General features: G+C 44.1%; 1 protein-coding gene across 12 annotated transcripts in view; it reads right to left on the bottom strand.

Annotated features, from left to right (window-relative positions):
- The window catches only part of LOC139746178 (putative neural-cadherin 2), a 760037-nt gene that overhangs the window by 442321 nt on the left and 297613 nt on the right, over window positions 1-20103 (bottom strand). The gene's annotated exons all lie outside the window — the stretch shown is intronic.

Genomic DNA, 20103 nt, shown 5'->3' with positions numbered 1-20103 from the left:
GTGATCCCAAGTGTTGTTTCAGTGAGACGTCCTATGTTATCAAATGTACTAAAAATACGGGCGTATTTCTTTTAGTTTTTATGTACGTGAGTACGTGTGTGTGTGTGTGTGTGTGTGTGTGTGTGTGTGTGTGTGTGTGTGTGTTTGTGTGTGTAGAGCCCCCCCAGGCTATTATTACCATCCACACGCAAGTGCTGAAGTGGCGTCCAGGACCATCTTAAACCCTACGCGTCTGGATCACTCGCCCCACATTCTCTCTCATTAAGACTAACTTGCCTTATTCTCCTCACTCACTTCTTTTTCTCCTCCTTTCTTACCTTTCTCATTCGTCACAACGTCTTCCCATAATTCTTTCTTTCTTTCACGTCATCTCTTACTCGCATTTTCTTTCACGTCTCTCTTTTATATCATATACATTAAAGGCCTAACCTTGATAACGTTACTTTTCCCTAACTGTTCGCATGCACACACACACACACACACACACACACACACACACACACACACACAGTCACATTCATATGCAACATTCAAAACACACGAGGTCATTAGAACTAACACTTAGATGATTTTGAGTCACCCGGTCACTGCTGTGGCTCAAGGCAAAAAACTTTTGAGTCACCCTAGTCACTGGTGTGGCTCAAGGCAAGAAAACCTTTTCCTTTTTTTCCTACCGAAAAGCTCCACTGTTCAATGTGTCCACCTCAACCATCACACACACACACACACACACACACACACACACACACACACACACACACACACACACACACCTGTTTACATCTCAGCTTCAGATATGAGATAACCATTATCACGAGAAGCCCATTAAAGAAAAAAATAACTTTACTGTAACACAGACCTGTAACGCTGGCCTGTAATCACAAGGTTTCTAGAATTCTGAAATTAGATTACAAATCTCACGTTATATGTCTATGTATCTATCCATTACAGAATTTTACCTGACCGAAGTACACAATATTGTTATACATCATATTTTCTACAGCCCGATTACAGGTATGGAACGTACCTTTCAGTAGATAAGAAAAGCAAATATATGTATGTAATTCTTTATCAATTCTTATCTTACCAGGTCTGAAGAAAAACCTTTCTGAAACACAGATTAGACCTGCCTACACCTACACCACCTACACCACCTACACCACCACCACAGCGAATACGATGGGCAATGAAGAAATCAAACTATACCACAAAACAACACCAAAAAAAAAAGGGAGTCACCAGACTGTAAGATCAACGCTAGACTTTACTGCTCCCAGGAGAGACTTTGCGTCCATCAGAGTCTCGTAAAAACCGAGGTTCGAACCCACTCGTTACGTCGTCCTCCCCCGAGGTTCAATAACCTGTTGGTCATCACCGCTGGGCACTCGAGACTCAAGTGGTCATTGACAGGTGATCTGTGTGAGGTAATTCTTTCGGTCCCCCCCACAACACAGTTGCCATCTTCATGTTAGCGAATACCAAACTCAGCGAACGTAAACGTGTCGTGTTATTGTCAACACTCGAAGATTATCAACACGGGCGCAGCTCATTATTTTTTGATGTCAGGTGTTCTGAAACACTCGTAGAATCGAATCCTCTTCGAAGATATGTCTACGTAGGTGGAGGATGCTATTCAGTATGTATTGAAGAGATTCTAGTACGCAACATACCACAGTCACATACAGAGAAAACGCTGATCGTAAGGGAAAAAAAATATACACCATTAGAATCGCAAAGTGTCGTCCCCTCCACATATCAAAAACTTTGATCGACTAACATCTTGAGCCATTTTGATATACAACTTTATGAGCATAAAAGAACGACCCTTGTTTATAATGGTTTGGCCTTTTATCTAATCCATGATGGTTTGGCCTTTTATCTAATCCATGATGGTTTGGCCTTTTATCTAATCCATGATGGCTTGGCCTTTTATCTAATCCATGACGGTTTGGCCTTTTATCTAATCCATGAGGATTTGGCCATTTATCTAATCCATGATGGTTTGGCCATTTATCTAATCCATGACGGTTTGGCCTTTTATCAAATCCATAGTGATTTGGTCATTTATCTACTCCATAACGGTGAGTAGAAGGGCTGGATCATCGTACCCTAGTGTCGTGTAGAGATGCTAAAAGGAGTTATCTAAATCTATGAGTTATTACGTTACGTCTCGAAGACAGAGCCACTGACAGAGAGACAAGCATCATACGGTATTCACAACGGACAGTTTACGACGGAGGAGTGGTTAATTGTGCCTGGCACTGGCGGGAGAGAAGGAGCCAGTGTGGCGTGGCACTGGAGGCACTACCAACGAGAACTGTGTCCAGAGACGAGCGGCCACCGACTGTGGCATCAACCTCCAACCTGCATGGGATGACTGGTCTCCTAACCCGCCGCGCACACTCCCACACACACACACACACACACACTCACACACACACACACACACACACACACACACACACACACACACTCACGCACACACACACTCACACACACACACACTCACACTCACTCACACATACTAACTCACACACACACTCACACTCACTCACACAAACTAACTCACACACACATACACACACACACTCTCACACACACACACGCGCGCGTAAAGATACGAAATGAAACGTACATACAAGGACACATTCAAATGCATACATACTCAGACACGCATGCAAACGCCTATATCCATTTATGTAGGATATAAATCATGCATCCGCCTATTTCATCTTTTGCAAACAGACATATGTTAGAAACATGACAAAAAACAAACAAACAATGATTCATAAACAACATTATTCAACAAATTAACTGGAAAAACTGGACACCTGCTTCCCCCAAAACAAATCCAAAACGCAATATTGTTTCATTTTCATTCTGATATCTCATTTGGAGATGGTATATGTATATGATGCTTTTTCCGTCGTAACATATAACCTAAAACCAGCTATAACTATTACTAAAACAGGGCAATTGAGGTGTAGCAAGAGGCGAGACAGGGTGGAGAAGGAAGGTGGGAGTGTTTTAGGTACTTGCGAGAGGACATGGCAGCAGATGGAATCATGGGAGCTAGAGTCATAGGGTGGTTGAGGGGGCGAGGCAAAGGTCATAGGGTGGGTGAGGGGGCGGGGCAAAGGTCATAGGGTGGGTGAGGGGGCGGGGCAAAGGTCCTGGGTGCATGAAGGAGGTGCGTTATAGGAGGAAAAGATGGGTATGTTTCAAGGTACAGTAGTCCTGACGGTCTTATGTGCATGTGGGTCTTACGCCCCGGATGCAAGGGAAAGGAAGAGGGTGGAGGTGTTGACAGTGAAATGCCTGAGGATGATATGTGGTGTGTCAAGGGGGAGGAATTGGTCGGGCTAGGAATGACACTGTCAGAGCGATGTGTGGTAGTAGTATGCATAGCCTTACTGAAGCAGCTGAAGACTGTGTGGTGAACTGGTTTGGACATATGGAGAGGATGAGTGAAGGAAGTATGCAGTAGTGGAAGACCGAGGGCATGGAAGGAGGGAATGAAAGAAGGTTCGACGTGCCATGGCCTGAACATTCAGGAGGGTGAGAGGCGTGCGTGGGACCAACCCAATTGGAGCGATGTAGTTCATGGGGAAGGGGGCGCGGGGCGCGCGGCTCGCGACATGCAGTCATGGAACTTTGAACCAGGACATATAAAGCGGTCAAAGAAGAAAAATCATGAAAACTGGTCTGCGGGATTTGGGCGGAAAACGAATGTAAGCAAATAAATACAACGAGTTGATATAAAAAAAGGGAGAAACGACTGCTACGTTTTGACACAGTACGGGAAAAAAAAAGTACAGATATCTGTGTTACGAACGTAAACGTATTTGTAACCGATCAGATCCACAGAAAACGTAGTTTTGATGACTGAATACTACAGTTCGCTTAATTCCTGGTTTTCAAGAGAGAAAAACAGGTTAATGAAGTTCTTCTTTTTTTCCTAAGATCTAAATCTCTCATAGAATTTGTAACCCTCATGATAACAAGGGCAACATGATTGCTTACAAAGCATAATTTTATATTAACATGATTGCTTACAAAACTAAAAAAAAAAAGAATTATCTATAATCCAATATAGTTCATTATCATTCGTATGCTGTGTCATAGACTTTAATGATTTGATCTTAACAATTATAGTTTCTGCAAGTTAGTGTGCATTGACATATCATACTCAAAGAAAAAAATAATTGATGGAATCTTTAATGTCGAATCAATTCAAGCAAAAAAATTATTACTTATATTGATGATTAGAATCAATTTCTATGAATGCGTTTTGGTGTTTAGAGGACATTTCTAAAAGCTGCGTTTCTTCCAGGAGCAGGGTAATGCAGACTCCTTTGGAGTAAGAAAGTCTTTTAGACGAGATTGTCTTCCCAGTGTTAAAGCCACGGTGTGTGTAACCTCGAACAGGCGGAGTACGGTAACATTACAAGAATCATAATGAGAGTTAAGTTAATCTCTATATTGACACACACTGACCCAGAGAACTACATAATACCCAGCCACCCAACCCACACACCCAGAGTAGACTGGATCACAACAGGCGTCATGCTTTTTAGTACAGTGCCAGACATTTAGTACAGTGCCAGACATTTAGTACAGTGCCAGACATTTAGTACAGTGCCAGACATTTAGTACAGTGCCAGACATTTAGTACAGTGCCAGACATTTAGTACAGTGCCAGACATTTAGTACAGTGACAGACATTTAGTACAGTGTCAGACATATAGTACAGTGCCAGTCATTTAGTACAGTGCCAGTCATTTAGTACAGTGACAGACATTTAGTACAGTGCCAGTCATTTAGTACAGTGACAGACATTTAGTACAGTGCCAGTCATTTAGTACAGTGCCAGACATTTAGTACAGTGCCAGACATTTAGTACAGTGCCAGACATTTAGTACAGTGCCAGACATTTAGTACAGTGCCAGACATTTAGTGCAGTGCCAAATATTTTGACCCAAGTTTCCTCAACACACACACACACACACACACACACACACACACACACACTTTCCAACTTTCGGAACTTCTCACAAACCCTTTGTGTATGTGTGTGTGTGTGTGTGTGTGTGTGTGTGTGTGTGTGTGTGTGTGTGTGTGTGTGTGTGTGTGTGCCATTCTTCCATCTTCACCCTCGTCCTGTACCCCCACAAGATCATCTACAGAGGACTTGGAAAAGTCGATTAGGAAGCATTTGAGAGAAGAACAACTCCTCCGCCTTGCTGCAGACTCCATCAAAAACTATAAAAGATGATATGGGAAAGGCTTTAGTCCCCAGACGTTTTCCCGTGGTGGCTGCTCAATATGCCTCAGGTCCACTCCACTGACAGCACGTCCTTGTCAAATGAAACTTGTTAATGTCAACATGACTTATTATCTAAAAAAAAAAGAAATATAGATCCCTTCTTTTTTTTTTCATCAAATATAATTTCTCTTCTGTGCCCCGTTCTTTTTAATACCATTTTTTTTCTTGTATGAAAATGTAAATCTTTATATCAAAGATGTTTATCTCTGGGAAGAAGGCTGGAAGAATATTACTCATAATATCTTCAACGTGTCGCAGAAAGCGGAGATGGAGTGGGAGGAAATGGGAAATTCTCTCCTCCTGTATTAGTAGTTTCCAGAAGATAGAACACAAGATGGAGCCAAGCGAGTTTTCTTTCATTCATTATCATTATCCTCTCTTGCCCTCATTCACCTGTTCCTGACGCTACCTCGCTCGAACAGGGAATGGCGAACACGTATGAGAGATCAAATGTGCCATTATGAAGACCACAAATTTTGTCTCTAACCGAAGATATATCTCACGACCACAGATTTCAAAATGATCCATATAATAAAGTACTTTAAGCACGTTTTCAGATCCAAAATAGCGTGTGATTACCCTCTGAACATCGAACCCACATTCCTCTTAGTGAGACATAGAATCAATGTAAGGTCAAAAACATTTGACTCTCATCCATAATAGAAAACTTCAAGAGTGGATTTCGGCCTGGGTTTGACGGTGATAAGCTGTGTACTGACTGAGGTGGGTACTTACCTTACTATACATACAGGGAGGAAGAAAAAATTAAAAAGAGAGGCTTATTTCTGTACCTATTATAAATGTGCACCAGCGTGATGTCTCTGGATGAAATTATATGTGCACTTACTTTGACGTTAACTGTGACGGCACGGGCAACTGAATGCCCTGAGCAGTGCCACCTCCTTCAAGAGGCTCTCTCTCTCTCTCTCTCTCTCTCTCTCTCTCTCTCTCTCTCTCTCTCTCTCTCTCTCTCTCTCTCTCTCTCCATCCGTCTATCTATCAATCTATCAGTTTATACATCCATAGACTCAAGCGTAAGCCAGGTAACCCATGCTCATCGTCATACACCACACAAACTACAGTGAAGAGCGAGGCGTCATGTACATATAGATTCGACACCCGCAGATTATAAACACGTCCCTCAAAGCCTCAGTTTGTTTCAGCGGGGCCAACAAAAGGCCGAGCCTGGGAAACCAACCACACCTTACGGTCGAACATCCTAAGTAGATGTGATTCTCATCGACTTCTATTCACCTTTAATCAAAGTGCCTTCCATACACGGACGCTGGTCACAGACGCTGATCCATCAGCTTGTCTTTACGCATACAGGCGACGGACGCGTGTACGCATGTCCTCCTTCGTGCAGGACGCAAAGCATCCACGAAGGTTTGAGCCGACGGAAGGATTCGTAAACTACGACGGTAGGATCCTTAATCACCATGGTACGATCTTGGACTACGACGGTAAGAATCCTTTAGTACAACAGCCTGGTGGCTTCTGATTGGACCCTCAAGGTCCAGGCGAAGGGTAAGGTCATCGATGCCTAAGGGGTCGTACTGACGTGCTCAAGGGTCATTCCGTCATGGGTCAAGGGTTTAAGGCCAGGTGATCTGGCTTCTGACTGAGGCCCTGCTCAGCTAATAACACCCCGCCATGTACTGGTAATTGCTACGTCCATCAGTGGCTTCCAAAATAAGTAAACCGTAAAACATTTCTTGTCTTTTTCAAGCCGAAATAAGTTCTTTCTGAATTTCGACCAATCAACGAGGTTTTCAAATACATATATATCTTTTTTTTTACAACATGTGATGGCCTCCGAGGAGAATTTAGCCCCAGAAATGACAATAAATTTGAATTTTGATTTTCAACATGAGAAGCGACAGTTCCAGTAATTTCTCGCCAAGTCTAGCGTATTGCCGCTTCTAATGATGGGAAACCCGAAATGTACCTCATTGTTGAAATGATATTAATTAATTGTCTACGACTCTATATTTTCATATCATGTGGGGGATATGATTAAATCAAGCGCGAAATATCGAAGGGACCCATCGACTTGTCGAAGTAGGGTGGAGAAAACGCCATGTCGGACAGAAAAATAAGGTAAACTATTCCAAGTGAATTTTTCTTATCTTCATCACTCGTCTACGATTACGATTTCCTCTACTAGATTTATCTATTGATTATATACGTTACTAGTACTAGTACTAGTTCATCTCATCACAGACTCATCTTTTCACTCTATTAGGACAAGCTATTTACTCACCGAATCACACCACCGAACTATACCAGATTCACTAGCGAATCTCAGGTATCACTGATTCAATTAGTTCATACCGCCGATTCACTCTATATTTTCACTGAAGCACACCACACACGCACGGTATTAACTGTCATTTCCTCCTGCACCGAATCACGCCATTGGCCTACACTAACTACCTTGATCAGTGATATTCCACCACAGAAGTACTGTTGTCTCGTTTAGAAGTACTTTTTGTCTCGTTACTTTACCCTCATCTCCTGTTGGTCAGGTTGCAGTGGTTTGGCGTGGGGTAAGGCAGTTCATCAACACCACCTCAACTCCCTCCCTCCCTACCGTAACAAGAGAGATCATAGAACACTCCTGTTTAACCTTTAGTTCTGGTGTGACACAAGTCCCTCATCTGTGGAATCTACCACAACCTCTGTGCTTCAACACACGTCCCTCATCTGTGGCATCTACCACAACCTCTGTGCTTCAACACACGTCCCTCATCTGTGGCATCTACCACAACCTCTGTGCTTCAACACACGTCCCTCATCTGTGGCATCTACCACAACCTCTGTGCTTCAACACACGTCCCTCATCTGTGGCATCTACCACCACCTCTGTGCTTCAACACACGTCCCTCATCTGTGGCATCTACCACAACCTCTGTGCTTCAACACACGTCTCTCACCTGTGGCATCTACCACAACCTCTGTGCTTCAACACACGTCCCTCATCTGTGGCATCTACCACAACCTCTGTGCTTCAACACACGTCCCTCATCTGTGGCATCTACCACAACCTCTGTGCTTCAACACACGTCCCTCATCTGTGGCATCTACCACCACCTCTGTGCTTCAACACACGTCCCTCATCTGTGGCATCTACCACAACCTCTGTGCTTCAACACACGTCCCTCACATGTGGCATCTACCACAACCTCTGTGCTTCAACACACGTCCCTCATTTGTGGCATCTACCACAACCTCTGTGCTTCAACACACGTCTCTCACCTGTGGCATCTACCACAACCTCTGTGCTTCAACACACGTCCCTCATCTGTGGAATCTACCACAACCTCTGTGCTTCAACACACGTCCCTCATCTGTGGCATCTACCACAACCTCTGTGCTTCAACACACGTCCCTCATCTGTGGAATCTACCACAACCTCTGTGCTTCAACACACGTCCCTCATCTGTGGAATCTACCACAACCTCTGTGCTTCAACACACGTCCCTCATCTGTGGAATCTACCACAACCTCTGTGCTTCAACAGAACTCTGAACATACAGAATGATTTACCAATTACAGCGGTGGAATGCAAATGCTATGGATGCGTCTACGTAAAAAAATATGACAGATTATTTCGCATCCTTAAATCACATTTATTCTCTTTGTCTGTACGTCTCCTGAATTTCACCACAGTAATTTGTGAGTGTCTGATGCCTTCCACTGTCCAAAACACAACCTCTGAAAGGATCCATTCTTGATTTCCTTTGTCTTCCTTTATATTCCTTTGCGTAATCACTGATAGGAGATTACCCACTTGTAAGTCAATGACTCTTCACAGTGGGAAGGTAGATGTAGACTTTGTGGAAAAATCAATTTTCTGTGGAAATTATTGATAAAAGGAAACTTCCAGTCACTCAGATCTGAAGTGCAACTTCTAATCCCCCAAGTCTGAAGTGGAACTTCCAATCCCTCATACCTGAAGTGAAACTTCCAATCCCTCAAATCTGAAGTGAAACTTCCAATCCCTCAAATCTGAAGTGTAACTTCCAATCCCTCAAATCTGAAGTGAAACTTCTAATCCCTCAAATCTGAAGTCAAACTTCCAATCCCTCAAATCTGAAGTGATACTTCTAATCCCTCAAATCTGAAGTGAAACTTCTAATCCCTCAAATCTGAAGTGAAACTTCCAATCCCTCAAATCTGAAGTGATACTTCTAATCCCTCAAATCTGAAGTGAAACTTCTAATCCCTCAAATCTGAAGTGAAACTTCCAATCCCTCAAATCTGAAGTGAAACTTCCAATCCCTCAAATCTGAAGTGAAACTTCTAATCCCTCAAATCTGAAGTCAAACTTCCAATCCCTCAAATCTGAAGTGAAACTTCTAATCCCTCAAATCTGAAGTGAAACTTCCAATCCCTCAAATCTGAAGTGAAACTTCTAATCCTCCGGGTATGATACACTAATCCATATAATTTCAATGCAAGATCCTGGTCGGGTTCTGCATCAAAAGATAACGTTTGCGATGCGTCTTCCACCGCTTGCGAGAACCCAGATGCGTCTTGCACCGCTTGAGAGGACCCAGATGCGTCTTACACCGCTTGAGAGGACCCAAATGCGTCTTGCACCGCTTGAGAGGACCCAGATGTGTCTTACACCGCTTGAGAGAACCCAGATGCGTCTTACACCGCTTGAGAGGACCCAGATGTGTCTTACACCGCTTGAGAGAACCCAAATGCGTCTTGCACCGCTTGAGAGAACCCAGATGCGTCTTACACCGCTTGAGAGGACCCAGATGTGTCTTACACCGCTTGAGAGGACCCAAATGCGTCTTGCACCGCTTGAGAGGACCCAGATGTGTCTTACACCGCTTGAGAGAACCCAGATGCGTCTTACACCGCTTGAGAGAACCCAGATGCGTCTTACACCGCTTGAGAGGACCCAGATGCGTCTTACACCGCTTGAGAGAACCCAGATGCTACGTTGCATCTCGATCTCTATATGTAGGAGTAACCTTTACGTTTGGTCATGTAGAATAAACATACATACCACCCGTCAGCAAGGCAGCTGATGCACACGGACGTCAGCACGGCAGCTGATGCACACGAACGTCAGCAAGGCAGCTGATGCACACGGTCGTCAGCACGGCAGCTGATGCACACGGACGTCAGCACGGCAGCTGATGCACACGGACGTCAGCACGGCAGCTGACGCACACGGATAGGGGAGAAAGAATACTTCCCACGTATTCCCTGCGTGTCGTAGAAGGCGACTAAAAGGGAAGGGAGCGGGGGGCTGGAAATCTTCCCCTCTCGTTTTTTTTTTTAATTTTCCAAAAGAAGGAACAGAGAAGGGGGCCAGGTGAGGATATTCCCTCAAAGGCCCAGTCCTCTGTTCTTAACGCTACCTCGCTATCGCGGGAAATGGCGAATAGTATGAAAAAAAAAAAAAAAATATATATATATATATATATATATATATATATATATATATATATATATATATATATATATATACACACGAATATAGAGCATATGAATGCGCAATTCTATATAACCTACAAACCTCCAACAGCCAAAATCGAACCCGGGACCCCGAAAGATTACAACCTTAACGTAGAAACAGATCTCTGCAATAACCCAGGCAAAATTCTTATTTTCCCCACGGACAATTGATTCAAGGCTTTCATAAAACTGGCCGACCGAGAGGAGGTGGGTTTCTTTTTTCTCCCCCACCCTCCGAAAGCAGGAATTCCCGTTAGGGCATTCACATCAACGTGTCGTAAATCCCACTTGTTTTTCACGGCCTTCACTTTTGATCTGTCGCCTGACGTCGGGTCGTAGCTAACCTGTGTTGGTCGCTAAGTGTGTGTGTGTGTGTGTGTGTGTGTGTGGGGTGAATGCCGTCTGCATCACGTGTGGGTGAGGCAAAAAGAAGAAAAAGAGGAAAAGACAGCTTCCCGGGTGAAATAAGTGACACTAGACAGCCACTGAAGCGGTGGCTCATAGCACAGCTACCACTGACCCTTCCTGTATCACAAGGGGAGTAGAGTCAGTACACTGTATACCTACCACACAGGGCGATGACCACCCTACCACACTACCACACTACCACACAACACCCCAACACCCTACAACACTACCACATTACCACACAACACCCTACCACCCTACCACACAACACCCCAACACCCTACCACCCTACCACACAACACCCCAACACCCTACCACCCTACCACACAACACCCCAACACTCTACCACCCTACCAGCCTACCACACAACACCCTACCACACAACACCCTACCACACTACCACACAACACCCTACCACCCTACCACACAACACCCCAACACACTACCACACAACACCCTACCACCCTACCACACTACCACACAACACCCCAACACCCTACAACACTACCACACAACACCCCAGCACCCTACCACACTACCACACAACACCCCAACACCCTACCACACTACCACACGACCACACAACACCCCAACACCCTACCACACAACACCCCAACACCCTACCACACAACACCGTACCACACTACCAAACAACACCCTACCACACTACCACACAACACCCCAACACCCTACCACCCTACCAGCCTACCACACAACACCCTACCACACTACCACACAACACCCTACCACCCTACCACACAACACCCCAACACCCTACCACCCTACCACACAACACCCCAACACCCTACCACCCTACCACACAACACCCCAACACCCTACCACCCTACCACACAACACCCTACCACCCTACCACACAACACCCTACCACCCTACCACACAACACCCCAACACTCTACCACCCTACCACACTACCACACTACCACACAACACCCAACACCCTACCACACTACCACACAACACTCCAACACCCTACCACACTACCACATTACCACATAACACCCTACCACATTACCACATAACACCCTACCACCCTACCACACTACCACACAACACCCCAACACCCTACCACACTACCACACAACACCCCAGCACCCTATCACACTACCACACAACACCCCAACACCCTACCACCCTACTACACAACACCCCAACACCCTAAAACACTACAACACCCTACCACCCTACCTATGGGACATAATTGGTCCATGTATTCAACATGTGTTGCTCTCGGTCAAAACAAGCTACCACATTTAAGCATAGCTCACCCCCCCTCCCCCCCTTGTTGTTATTGTTGTTGTTAATGACGTGTCACTGGGCAGTCCTCTACTCCTATATCCGGGTGTCATTGGCTTTATTTCTTTAACCTTGCTTACGTGGGGCGTTTTTATTTTAGGGAGGAGGGGGGAAAGTTATGGACAAATGTCTGTAGCACTATGTTATCTTAAATCATTCTTTGAGACCAGAATGATAATCATCTTAGGTACTGTCGAATGATATCCGGTTGTTATCATCATGTCCGGTTGTTATCTTAGGCTATAACTAAATCTCCTCAGGTTATCATTGGTTATCGTTTAATCACTCTAAGTTATCGGTGATGTTTAAGCGATCGGTTCATAACTGTTGAATCTAGGTTGAGGCCACGTCTTAGTTTAAATGCGTTTTCGTAACTTATTCCGATTTCCTATCGAGTTATGTCGAAGGAGGGAAGGGAGGATCCAGCACCTTCAGTTATCACAGTGTCTTGTTATATTTCGCTCCGATTAACTTTCAGTATCTTTCGTATCTCTGATCTTTAATCTATTTCACAAGGTAGATAGATCATCTATTTCAGTACCTTTCGTATCCCTGATCTTTAATCTATTTCACAAGGTAGATAGATCATCTATTTCAGTACCTTTCGTATCCCTGATCTTTAATCTATTTCACAAGGTAGATAGATCATCTATTTCAGTATCTTTCGTGTCCTTGATATCTAATCTATTTCACAAGGTAGATAGATCATCAATTTCAGTATATTTCGTATCCCTGATATCTAATCTATTTCACAAGGTAGATAGATCATCTATTTCAGTATCTTTCGTATCCCTGATCTTTAATCTATTTCACAAGGTAGATAGATCATCTATTTCGATTTTCATTACGAGACTTAAACCAACCTTCTCCTCCCTCACACTCTCATGTTACCAAGACTCTCATATGAGAGAGAGAGAGAGAGAGAGAGAGAGAGAGAGAGAGAGAGAGAGAGAGAGAGAGAGAGAGAGAGAGAGAGAGAGAGAGAGAAGAGCAGCTAAATCTACCTATCGCAAGCCAGCTAAGCCTGTCGCCAACGGTGTGTATGATAATCATTCTTCCCTACTTCATCACTGGCAACTTCATCTCCCCAACTGAAGGGATAAACAGATGGCGTGCTATGCAAAAGCCTGTTGGTCCGCGATGGGGAAAGGGAATCGAACACGGGCAAACACATCTGTAGTTTAGCGATGCTATCCACCCCACCAACCCACATTGGGGAAATACATTCATTTTCACTCATACGTTATTCAGACGCGCGCGCGCACGAGGGACTCATTATGCATTTCGGAAACGTTTTTGCGAACGTGTGTGTGTGTGTGGGGCGATTACCACGCGAGCAGGATGTTCACAGAACCCGATTTGAGAGACACTGAATCAACTATATTGTGTAACCTGATGATGATGAAGAAGGTTTCAGATTATATGGAGAGGGATGGGGAATGTATGGGAGTCTGGTGTGTGCGTAAGAGGAGGTAGGAAGTATATGGTGGCAGTGTGTATGAGGCAACAAGCTTTGTGTATCACAGGGATGAGGTTTGAGTAGACAAGGTTTAAAGACGATGAGGAGAGAGAGAGAGAGAGAGAGAGAGAGAGAGAGAGAGAGAGAGAGAGAGAGAGAGAGAGAGAGTGTGTATGGGAGCGGATGAATGAGGGACGAAGAATATGGAGCGCGTATGACAGTAGCGGAGAGTGACAGAGCAGGTTAGACGAATGTATGGGATGCGTAGCTACTGTATGGCAAGGACACGGTGCGTCTGCATCCGTCAGGGAGTATACAACAGGAAGGGATGAGGGAGTGTAAGGAAGGGAGACAGAGCGTGTGAGAGGGCCGTGGGAGTGTATAAAAGGGATAGGAGACGTATGTGAGAGGTGAGGCGTTCATTTAAGAGACAGGGGGCGTATGGGAGACTCGGGTTAGCGTATGGCAAGGGCAAGATGCGTGTAGATGATCCGGGGATGTGCGAGACGGGCGTGGAGCGCGTGAGCCACATGAGGATCGAGTTTGGAAGGCAGGTCGTGGTGGAACAGAGGAAGAGGGTCGAACGTCGAAGGTTACGGAGGGCAGAGATTGAAAGGCCAAGAGAGAGAGAGAGAGAGAGAGAGAGAGAGAGAGAGAGAGAGAGAGAGAGAGAGAGAGAGAGAGAGAAAGCAAGGACTGGCTCGCTCGCCGTCGTGCGCAAAGGGCGATCAAGCGAGATAAAGTTCGACCGGACCAGCGATAAACACGTTCAAAACCCCCCGGAATTCTGGACAGATTCATCCCGTTCACGCGTCATTTGGTGCGGACCCCCATTCATTTATGGACCCTTAAATGCGTCTACGTCACCAGCTGATCAAATCTCTCTCTTGCGTCTACGTCACCAGCTGATCAAATCTCTCTCTCTCGCGCCCCCTTTTCACACTTCGACAACAACAGGAGGCTTTTCAACCAGGCCGGGTTTTTGTTTCTAAAGTCGGGGAAGATATTCTAATTCAATGGTTACAAGTTTAGAAAGTCCCTTATAGGTACTTGAAGACTATACGTATCTGAGTTTCATTCGTTCGTCGTAGCGAAGAAAAGTATTGGATGCTTTTGCTGCAACTGTCTTGAATTCTACATCGTTACGACACACAGTAAGATACACGATACCATTACATGTCTACAGTCTCCTACCCTTTGAACACGACGCGACGACCTTTTGAAGTACAATGTAATACCCTCTGGTATGATGGCGAGGCTTTTGGTCCCGAGTCTGAAAGTTAAGGCCCAAGGGCTAGGGGCTGGGCCATTATGCTCATGGGTCGATTCCCGTCGTGCTCAAAGGGGGCGTCGAACCATTGTGTCTTAAAAGAAGGTAAGGCCATGGGTATCTGTCAGCCAGGCCTCGTCATCATTCAAATAGCATAAGCAAAGAAGAATGCAATCCAAGGCCATGGGTATCTGTCAGACACAGGCGAACAGACAGGCCTCGTCATCATTCAAATAGCATAAGCAAAGGAGAATGCCATCCTACAGAATGGTGTCACGCACTCTATTAACTCTACATAAAGAGATCACAAAGACCTTCCTTATACATACAGACATACATACATCATTTTCGACATGACAAAATAAAAGCCACACGACACTGACAGTCAACATCTACGTTTGAATGCGTTTCTGCTGAACAAAAGACCAAAAAAACATGGCTAGAATCCTTTCCAAAGATACCGACCCATGTTTGAACGAACTTTACTAAATCCTTCTTGTTTTGTATCGTTTCCAGAGAGAGAGAGAGAGAGAGAGAGAGAGAGAGAGAGAGAGAGAGAGAGAGAGAGAGAGAGAGAGAGAGAGAGATATCAAAAGGTCGCCACTTCCATTAAGGTGGTTCCACCCTCCCAGTGCAACAAGTTGTACCACGAAATTGTACTTGTTGACATCGCTGTCTCTCAGCTGGACATTTCTGGACGAATATTGGGTTATGTTTTCCACCTTCAGTTTGGTGAGCCGGGAGGGCAAGGCAAGCTGTAGCTCCAGTCTCTTTCTTACTCTCTATGTTTCTCTGTTCTCCTCTTCCTTCTTTGATGATGTACATTGTGGACACGTACAGACACAACGAACAAAACTTTATGTGATGAATAAACATGTCCTCAATGTAAGATAGTATAGGTATGGAAGTGTCAAATAAACTAATCAAACAAGAAGAGGTGGTGATAGAGCTAACCCTACATAACTTTAGATAGACAAGAAGAAAATAATTGCTGCTATATTTTCAGGAGAACTGAATAATTTGCACTTCAGTTCAGTTACTTGAGTGTAAACTCGAATGCCAGTGATAAATGATATGTTATCGCTAACTGTATGCCCTTCTTAGGAATAGACATACAAAATTAAATGTCGTACTCTTGCATAAGGCATTTCAAGGTAAAGTTATAAGGTATGCAAGAATGTCTCTCTAGTATGACGTGCAACTAAACATTAGGTTCTGAAAGACTTCATCATCAGCGACATTGCAATCTTAAGGTATTGTCACTGACGATGAAAAGGATCAATTGCTATAACACAGCATCCTACCTAAATATATTCTATTTTTAGACTATCAAAAGTCATATAATCTCACTATTGCCATAAAGTGGCAATTCTTCTTTACATATTCTTTGAGTCATGTTCATTCATCGAGTTGAATTACCTTTTGCCTTTTCAATAACTGTTCAACCCACTCAAAATGATATCAATATTCATCTCGTACTGAGATGTTCAGTTTCTGACCAGTTCTAACATTCATCTCGTACTGATGTGTTCAGTTTCTGACCGACTTCTAACACTCATCTCGAACGGATGTGTTCATTTTCTGATCACTTCTAACACATCTCGTACTAATGTGTTCAGTTTTTGACCAGTTCTAACACTCATCTCGTACTGATGTGTTCAGTTTCTGACCACTTCTAACACATCTCGTACTAATGTGTTCAATTTCTGACCACTTCTAACACTCATCTCGTACTGATGTGTTCAATTTTTGACCACTTCTAACACTCATCTCGTACTGATGTGTTCCTTTTCTGACCAGTTCTAATACTCATCTCGAACTGATGTGCTCAATATCTGATCCGTTTCAACTCGTGCCACTTTCCTACCAATACTGATCATACCTCCTCCATATATAACGTTGTGCTCCGGAAAAGCTGATTCGTCTCAAAACATGTGAAATGAAACACTGAAGCTTTATAGTTTTTCACTTTAATATTCCATAATGACGTAAAAAATGGATTTGCGTCTGTGCTTATCACCGAACACTACTACTGCTAAATATGCAGTCCATCCCTGTGTCTAGCAAATGTTTAGATCATTTCACAGAGCCACTGGAGCAATATTCTTGCCCGTCTTCATCAACCAGCGTTCGAATCCAGTTTCATGAATTCGGTCTAGAGGAACGACCTCGCTTGGCGGGAATATTAACGTTCACTCGCAGGTAGACACACATACACACACATACACACACACATACATACACACACACACACACACACATACATACACACACACACACACACGCCTGGCAATTGTCAGTATTAAGGAATAGCGTCACGTGTGCTTGTGTTGGAAGTTGAAACTTTGGGAATTGTTTGAACCTGATGAGGCGGATTTCTAACGTGTAACTGAGGTTTCATTACACTTATATATATATATATATATATATATATATATATATATATATATATATATATATATATATATATATATATATATATATATATATATGATAATAGAACATACAAACCTCCAACAGCCAGGATCGAACCCGGGACCCCTGTGCAACAGGCGGGAGCGCTACCGCTAGGCTATGATCGCCCCTAATAGAAAAATGACTTATTCGAATACTATGTACTCGAATACCCTTCGTCTCACGTTGGTGAGCAACGGGGTCTACACAGGTCATTTCCCATCAGGCTCACACAGCCAGCAGATAGCATTTTACCGAACCTAACTGTACAACGCGGAGGTATATATATATATATATATATATATATATATATATATATATATATATATATATATATATATATATATATATATATATATATATATATATATATATATATATATATATATATATGTGTGTGTGTGTGTGGGATAATACACACTAGCTATATTGAGAGGCACCAATTTCGGTTAACACTTTAGCCCAATCGTTCTCCTTCAGTAACTCTTCCTAAATTTTCTTTACGACTCTGATGTCACCATAAACCAATACATCCCACTTTAGATCAGTTCTTATGGGTTACATGTCCTCAATGATGGCACGATACTGATTTACGCTCATCCCTATATCTATAACACACTAATATATAGAGAGTATTATATCATTTATATATTTTCCAGACTCTGTAAACTCGCCTTAAACTCCATCCATACCGGTATAATTTATGTGCACTACGTAAAGATATTTGCTTATAGTACAGTAAATGCTTTTTTCATTTTATTTTCATCCTATGTGATTACCATGTGGCTCATGATCGGTCATGAATTAAAAGTGTTGTTATCTGGCTTCCTCGCAGTTGTGGCGGTGGTGGTTGTAGCTGTGTGGTGGTTCTAATGTGGTGGACATTGTGGCTGTGGTGGTGGTGGAGGTTGTGGTTGTGGCTGTGTGGTGGTTCTGGTGTGGTGGAGGTGGTGGAGAGTGGCTATGTGGTGGTGGAGATTGTGGTTGTGGCTGTGTGGTGGCTCTGATGTGGTGGTGGAGGTGGAGGAGGTGGTTGCTGTGTGAGACTGTCTGCAGGTCCTACTGAACCAGCCCCACCTGCTTGTGGCTACGCCGCGTGAGGAAGGTACCAGCATCATGAACGTACAAAACTTTTATTCACCCCAAAAGGGATCCCCCTCCTTTTCCCGCCACGGATTGTAACGCAGGTTGAAAAGCCACAGGAACCAAAAGAGAAAAGGAACCTTGCGGTTGCTACACTGGATAACGTCATTATGACAATGATGCTGATAGCTGGTACCAGTTCTGACAGCGCTGACGATGCTGACGACAGCACTCATGCTGATTCTCTTGCTGGACGATGATGCTACATGATGCCTTGCTGTTAACACGCTGGTGTAGGCCGCTGGCGTTCAAGCGACGGAGACGCTATCGACAACGCCCTCACGCGTGAGGCGTCTTGACACGGGGGTTTTGGCGTTAATGGAAATCTTGACGGGCGTCACACACACTCACTCTCACCCCCTCCTCCCCTGACTTCCATTGTTGGCGGAAGCTGTGCCTCTCGGCGCCATTCACCCTCCTCATGTCCGACACGGGTCCTCACTTAACTCGAGCTACCCCTTCCCTCTCAGCCCGACGCTCTTAAAGTGCGCGTATCATCCCCAGGAGACTGACGCTCTCCATCTTGCATAATTACGCTGGGTGTAGACCATCTGCAAAAGGTTAGGAGACCCCCCTTTTCCATAAAGGTTGGAGTGTGCGATCATCTGTCTTACGTTGGTCCGTGTGTGGACCACCTTACCTTGCAGTAGGGTCGACTGATTCCATCTTAGTCTGACGGTGTGAATGAGTGCCCCGTCTTCAGGAAGTTGAAGGACGCCATCTTCTGAAAACTTGAGAGCGTGTGTGGACCATCTCTCTCTCTATATATATAGGTGGTGATTCCCTCCCTGCCATCTTATGGTGCGAACGAGTGAACGATTCGCACAACAAACTCCTCGTGATTTGTACACTTTAGATATCACGAACTGTTGCCCTGAAGTAAAATGTATCTCAAAGACATGAAATGACAGCCCCCTTCTCCCCCAGCATGCGCGCGAGGTAGCGCTAGGAAAAGACAACAAAGGCCACATTCGCTCACACTCAAGTCTCTTGCTGTCAGGTATAATGCACCGAAGATGCATATCAAAGACGCTTCCCAGTTCGCCATCTCGTGTAAGGAAGATACTGCAAGTGTAAAAAAAATTCTTTTAATACTCAAGTGGTACTTCTGTCTACGTTCATCCTATGCAGCAAATGGTGATCAAGAGGACATTATTTTGAGTACACATACGTACAGTTCTTACAGGCAAAGATGCAGATGAACAGTGAATTATTGACGAATGAAATACGGAAACGAATCGCGATGCT

Source organism: Panulirus ornatus, chromosome 64 (genome assembly GCF_036320965.1).
Source record: "Panulirus ornatus isolate Po-2019 chromosome 64, ASM3632096v1, whole genome shotgun sequence".
NCBI lineage: Eukaryota > Metazoa > Arthropoda > Malacostraca > Decapoda > Palinuridae > Panulirus > Panulirus ornatus.
The sequence above is the reverse complement of the archived record's forward strand: the minus strand, read 5'-3'. Positions and strand labels throughout refer to the sequence as shown.